Source organism: Corylus avellana, chromosome ca3, assembly GCF_901000735.1.
Source record: "Corylus avellana chromosome ca3, CavTom2PMs-1.0".
In the NCBI taxonomy this organism is placed as follows: Eukaryota; Viridiplantae; Streptophyta; class Magnoliopsida; order Fagales; family Betulaceae; genus Corylus; species Corylus avellana.
The window spans coordinates 23,621,464-23,629,090 of record NC_081543.1 but is presented as its reverse complement, the minus strand read 5'-3'; positions in this window follow the sequence as shown (position 1 = coordinate 23,629,090).

The following is a 7,627-nucleotide window of genomic DNA, read 5'->3' as shown; positions in this document are numbered from 1 at the left end:
TTAAAATTGATTTTCCAAATTAAATAACAAAATTGTCACGAAATAAAAGATCAAAAAGAAAATAAGAATAACGAAAGGATTAGGGTTTGGACATCCACCATTAATTAGACTAATTAAGATAACAATATGCCAATGTTCCAATCATACCGGTATATTTAATGCTTGTCAACCTAAGGGCGTAGTATTTACTCCTTAAGCTATTGATCTCCCTAAGCAATGAATTAGGCATGGTATCTATTCTAATTCTTTTTTTTGTCAAAGGATTTAGCATATTATCTACTAAGTTGTTCTTTAAGAAAGCTTAAATCTATGAAAATCGACAAACACATGAAGCCTAGGGCATGGTATCTACTCTCGGTTCTCCATGTTGATTACCCTAAGAACCTGTGATGAGATTATTTTGTCACTTTATTAAGCCCACGACTCGGTTATCGAAATTAACTTAAATAACACATCTAAACACATGCATATGATGATTAGACACATTCATATGAGGAATTCAATTAACCGGAAAATAAATAATTTAAATATACCAAAATATGATTGTCACAAAGACGCCAATATTGAAATCCTAAAAAGACATGATTAGGGCTTCAATCTAGCCCCTAACAAAAGGTTTTAGCTACACATGCTTTGGATGCTAATCATCCTAACAATAAAATAAAAAGGAAAAGGAAAAACCCAAAATCGCTTCTGAAAGTAGCCTCCGATTCTTCTCTACAAGATTGTCTCATTGTGTGGTTTAGAGGTCTATTTATAGGGCTTAGGAGAAACCTAGAAGTCCTACTAAACCTAGTAAAATTGGAGGTCTAACTTCTAGTTCAAGTGGGACTTTGAAAACCTAATTTGGGTTGAAAAAAGAGTCTGGCCGCATATCCTGTTGCTCCAGCACATGAGTGCGCTCGATCCCAGGTGGTGCGCTCTAGTGCACTCTGCGCTCAATCGTCTGGCCACTGCGCTCGAGCGCTAATGCCCTCGTGCCTATTGCTGGCTGCGCTCGAGCACTGATGTGCTAGAGCCTAATTTTTGTGCTCGATCCCTTGCTCTTTGCAACATTTTTCCAAATTGCCCTTTAATCTCGAAACTTTCTAGAAACGTTTCCTTTTCTTCAAAAACCTATAAAATGATAGAAAAAAAAATGGAAGCAAAACGTCAAATAATAACTAAACTAAGAGCTTAACATATGTAAATTAAGGGGCTAAAATATGTATATTTTAACACTTATCACACCCCTAAACTTACATATTGCTAGTCCCTTAGCAATAGGAAATTAAAAACAAAAAGAACATAAAACAAAAACGACTCTACGTCCACAGTCATAGGAAATACGATTGCATTTAGCGTATGGAAAACAAGCCTTTTAAGCCCTTAGGCATCCCTAGTAGGACGAGTGAAGTCTCGTGAGGGTTTAACATAAATGTTACCCACAAACATTATGCAAAGTTCATGTTATCCAAAAGATTAAAGTATCACTAAAAACCATGAATTTCATTCATTAGCAAGCTTAAAAAGATAAACTTCATCTTCAAAATGAATTGGAATTCCAAAGTCTAATCACTTACAAAAGACAAGCTAAGGCTTCACAAGTTCAATTTAGTGTAAAGTGAACTAACACATAGCTATGAGGCTTTTAAATTATTTTCAATGTGCAATGACACAATACCTCAAAGTTCACTAGGATTCCCATTGGAATAAATAACCAAGGCATAACTTTCTTTTCTTTCTTTTTGGTCAGGCTTTGCAATGCTTAGTTCCCTTAAGCTTTTTAATTGACCCATTGAACCTTTAAGCCAATGACTCCCATATCAGATAGTTTTAGGGTCTTAGGTGTAAAGACACCCCTAAGAACTTACTAACTCGAGTCAAAAAGGGTACAAAATGAAACTAGCCATGACATTAATCAAAACAAAATTCTCACCTTTTGACGTGAATACTCATTGCTTAATGAGGTAAGAGGTCGAGTTACTTAGTGAACATCTCCCAATGATCAATTTTTTTTTTCTTCTTTTATATGCCAAAGTATTCATCCAACAAGTCACCCAGCTTTACTCAAGACATTGAAAACATACACATCAAGCTCACATGTCATACCTCACAAATGATGTGCTAATGTCTTTATGTCAAATCAAATCAAACATGTGAATTCTCAATTGCCTAAAGTAAGTAACCAAGCTTAGAAACTCTATCATCAAATCATGTGTTCAAAATTTTAAACTCACTAATGAAAATCAAATTACAATTTTTCAGATCAACCAAAACCTCATGACAAACATGAACATGCATTTTTCAAAAAAAATTAGGGACAAAGTATGTGTAAGTGTCTCCCATACCCCCAAACTTAAATTACACATTGCCATCAATGTATAGATAACAAGGAAAGATCTTACAAGGGAGATAGGAAAATTGGTTGGACACAGGTATGGCTCATAGCATACCCCCAAACTTGAATGCAAGCACACTTTTCCCTAAAAAATAGCTACTAAAATAAGAAAGGAAAACAAAAAGAACAAAAATAAACAACAAAAATGAAAAGAAAAACAAACAGAAAAATTAAAAGGATATGATATGGGGTTGCCTCCCATCAACACTAATTTTAACGTCTTCAGCTACACTGCTTTGACTTCTCTGGTTTAAATTTGAAGCTCCAATCTTTTCTTCTCTTGCACCAAAGAAAATGAATTTCTCCTACCGTAGGGTGATTCCAAATGTCCACAGCTCGAGGTAGATCACACTGACTATTCTCAATCAGTTTCTCATCTGGAAGGGAATGATGAACTGGAATAACATGAGAAGAATACTCAAGAGGTTTTTCTACCTCAATGGTCTTTTTTTGCTCATCTAAAAGCTCTAATTGATTACTCTGGCCCCTTGGTACTTTGGGAATAGGAGTTGATGTTGGAGAAGCCGCAAGGAAGTGCACAGTTTCAACGATGTCCCTACTAACATCCTCATAGTCTTGCTCATTGTGTTGCCTTGTGAAACTGTGAGTGAGGGTGGCCTCCAATGGATCAATATGATGGATCTGGAAAATTTTCTCAACATCATCTTGAATTAGACAGACACTAAAAGTCAATGACTCCCAATATATGATCATTGATAAGCTTTTCACTAAGTAACTAAACCTCTTGCCTCAAAGCATTGAGTGTTCACATCAAAAGGTGAAAAATTTGAATTTGATCAATGTCATGGTTAGTTTGGTTTTGTAGCCTTTTTGACTCGAGTTAGTAGGTCCTTAGGGGTGTCTCTACACCTAATGCCCTAAAACCATCTGGTTTGGGAGTCATTGACTTAACACTCGTTACATGGGTCAATTAGAAAGCTTAAGGGAACCAAACATTGCATAATCTAGCCAAAAAAAAAGAAAAAGAGAGAGAGCAGAGAAAAAGAAATATGCCTTGGTTGTTCATTCTAATACGGATTCGAATGAATTTTGAGATATGGAAACATTACATATTGGAAGGATTTGGAAGCCTCATAATTTTGTGTTAATTCACTGCACACAATTTTCAAACTTGTGATGATTTAGCATGTCCTTTGTAAGTAATTGCACTTTGAGATTCCAATCCGTTGTGAAGATGGAGTTCATCTTTTTAAGCTTGCTTATGAATGAAAATCATAATCTTGAAGTGATACTTAATTTTTGGAGATAACATGAACTGTGCATGATGTTTGTGGGTAACATTTCTGGAAAACTCTCACGAGACTTCACTTGTCCTCTAAGGAATTCCTAGAGGTTTAAAAGGCTTGTTGCATATGCTAAATGCAATCGTACATCCCACGAAAGATGGATATATCTTTTTGTTCTCTGTTTTTCATTTTTGTTTTTAGTTTTGTATTGCTAAGGGAAAAGCAATATGTAAGTTTGGGGGTGTGTTAAGTGCTAAAATATTCATAATTTTAGTCCTTAACTTATATGTTTTAATCCTTTAGTTTTAGTTAATTAGGTCATTTTAGTTCTTTATTGTGTTTTCTTTGATTTTGTAGGTCATTGGAAGAAAAAGAAGAAATTTCAAAAGTTTTGGACTTGAAAAGGAGCTATTTTGGATTTTGGAAGGCTCTAGTAGAACAATCGATCGTAGGGGAGCTGCGATCAAGCGCACTACAGGCGAGGATGGCAACATGCAAGGCATCCACGATCGAGCGCCGGCACGAGGAGGATCGATTGCAGACCTGTGATCAATCGCACACGGGCTGCGATCAAGCGCACCTGTGCGTGTTGGCCAAGACAGCCGCCAGCCCTGTTATGGAAAGAGCACCTTTAGGGTTTTGTAGCTTAGTGCAAGCTAGGGCTCAAACCCTACGATTCTTAGGGGTTCTCGAGTATTCCTAAAGGCTTGTAAATAGACCCTTAAGCCTCTAGAATAGGTGTGCTTTGTAAGGAGAAGAATTGGAGCTCTTCAAGTTCAAGTTTCGGGTTTATTCTTTTCTTTTCTTTTCTTTTCTTTATGAAGATGTTTAACATCAAATTCATGTGTAACTAATTGATTTAGTAGGGCTAGATTGAAGCCCTAGTTATTTTTAGTTAATATTCAATATTGGCGCCTTTGTGATGATCTTGTTGTGATATCTTAATTGATTAATTCATGTTTTTATGAATTCCTCATATGTGTGTGCCTGATCAACATGTGCATGTGGTATGAACTAGTTAGGTAAATCAATTTGGATGATTGAGTCCTGGGTTTAACATAAGTAACAAAAGTAATCCACACTGGGTTCTTTGGTTACTCAACGTGGGGAACCGGGAGTATACACCCATGCCCTAGGCCTCATGTGTTTGTTGATTTCCACAGAATATATGCTTCCCTAAAGAACAACTTAGTATACACCATGCTAAATCCTTTAGGAAAGAAAAATAGTTAAAGTATACACCCATGCCTAACTCGTTGTTTAGGAAAATCTATAGCTTAAGGAGTATACACCCATACCCTTAGGTTGACAAACATTAGATAGACATAACTTGATTAAAATATTGGGATATTGATATATTAGCTAAATATAATTAGTGGTGGATATCAAAGCCCTACATTTTTATCATTATCAACTTAAATCCAATCTCATGTTTTATTTTACTAAGGAAATTGATTTTAGACAAGATTTAGCAATCCTCGTGGGAATGACCCTGTATTTGCCCACTATACTACTTTGTTGACTTCGTGCACTTACAGGTAAAACATCCAATTGTTTGTCTATTAATTTAGGTAGGTAATTGTGAACATCAACATCCCATTAGCGGCACGATTGAGTCGAATCTTAGGTGGCCCACACCACTAATTGATAAGTGCCAAATATTACATATTTGGACCCCTTTATTTACATTAGTTAATCCTTTAGCTGTGTCGTTATTTAATATTTTGTATTAGTTCTGTGTGTTTTGTAGGTCAATAAAGAAAAACTACAGCTTTAAAGGGAAAAATGCAAAGTTTGGAAGAAAGCATACTTTGAGAAGACCTAGATGATGTGGTTAAGTCTAACCAAATCCAAGAAAAGGTTAAATCGCATTAAAATTTTGGATTTGATTCAATTTCAGATTATGCACACGTCTCAGTATATGGAAAAAACGCTTTGTTTGTTTATTTTTATTTGTCTTTTTGTGTTAAAAAATTTTGAAAAAAAAAAAAAAATTATGCTATGTTTTTGTCAAGATTGAGTTAAACTATGACTATGGTTTGCATTTAATTGGATTGCTTAAAGGGTTGAACACATTATTATGTTATTAGGAGTCTGAGTCCCTTGACTTATTTTTGGGTAAAAGAGATATCACTTGTTTTAAGATAAATTTTTATGAACGCATTAGCATGTTTTCTATGTGGTATGATTTTTAAGCTTAAGCATGTTCCTTTTGAGATTTGTTGGATGACCTATTGATGAAAATTCTTGGCTTGTAAGATATAAAAAAAAATAATAATAATAAAAAAAAAAAGTGAAGGAAAAAGAAAAGAAAGATCGTGTTGAGTTTTCCGCTGAGTAACCGGACCTCTTGCCTCATTAAGCATTGAGTGGTCAAAAGGTGTGAAGTTCAGTGTTGATTTATGATATGACTAATATGATTTTGTAGCCTTTTTGATTTAAGTTAATAAGCCCTTAGGGATGTTCTGCATCTAGTGCCCTAAAGCCATCTGACTTGAGAGTCATTGGCTTAACACTTGTTACATAGGTCAATTAGAAAGTCTAAGGGAGTTAGACATTGCAGAGCATATAAAAAAAAGAAAAAAAAAAAAGAAAAAAAAATGCATATCTTGCTTTGGTTGTTTCATTTGATAGAGATTTTTACAAATTTTATAGAACTTGTCTTGAGTTTAAACTAAAAGCTTCATGATTGTATGCTAATTACACTTTACACACTTCAGAACATATGAGGTCTCAATTGTCCAATTATGAGTGATTTGATTTTGGATTTTCTTTTGATTGTGAAGATGGTGTTTGTCTTTTTAAGTTTGCTCATGAATAAGAACCATGGTTTATGTGAAACTTCTTTCTTGTTAACAACATAGTGCCCAATGTTTGTGGGTATCATTCCTGTTAAACCCCCACGAGACTTCACTCGTCCACTAGGGATGCTTAGAGGTTTAAACGGCTTGTTGTATATGCTAAATGCAATCGTCTCTCCCACGAAAGAGGATTTATGTTTCTTGCTTTCATTTTATTAATCGTTTTGTTTTGTTAAGGGACTAGCAAAATGTAAGTTTGGGGGTATTTGATAAGTGCCAAATATTGCATATTTGGACCCCTTTATTTAGATTCGTTAATCCTTTAGCTGTGTCGTTATTTAATATTTGGTGTTAGTTCTTTGTATGTTGTTATGATTCGATGAGTGTGAATTCCCAAACCTTAATCTTTTATCTCTTAGTTTATTTTAATTAGTTTATGTTTGTCTTTTAATTTCAAAAATCAAAATTCAAAACCTTTTTGGAACTAGGTTAGGATTTAATTAGTTTAGATTTAAATTGCTCTTTCAAGAATACAATTCTTTGTGGGATCGACCTCACACTTGCAATCCATTAAACTACAATCGATTCGTGCACTTGCGAGTTAAATAAATTTGCACAACAAGTTTTTGGCGCCGTTGTCGGGGAATTGTTTAATTTTTGAAACCAATTTATTTCTAAATTGGTTTTATTCTTCTACTAGTTATAATTAGGATTTTATTTTTCTGCAAATTGTTTTGTTTTATTCGTGTTACTAATAATAAAAAAAAAGATTTCTCTTATTGTTTTTTGTTTTGTTTTGGCTTGTTTTACAGTTCTACCGTAGCACCTTCCGCACACCCCTGCTAGTGTGATCAATCGCAACCCTGCTACGATCGAGCGCACTCGGGGCCAAAAAAGCAAGCTCAAGCACACCTCCACTCGTTAACTGCCGCATCTTCACTCAAGTGCGATCGAGTGCACTCACAGCAAAGGCAGCAATTGTAGAAGTTCCGGAGATTTAAGCCAAAAATTTATTTTGGTCCTTTTTGTGAGTTTTTCAGTTTTAGTTTTTATTTATTTTTTTAATTGTGTTAGTCATTTTTTTATTATTTAAAATATATATATATATATATAAATTAAAAAAAAAATTGGTTAATGTTTTATGTGTTTTATGTGGGATATCTGCATGAATTTTCATTTTAATGATTTTAATGCATCTC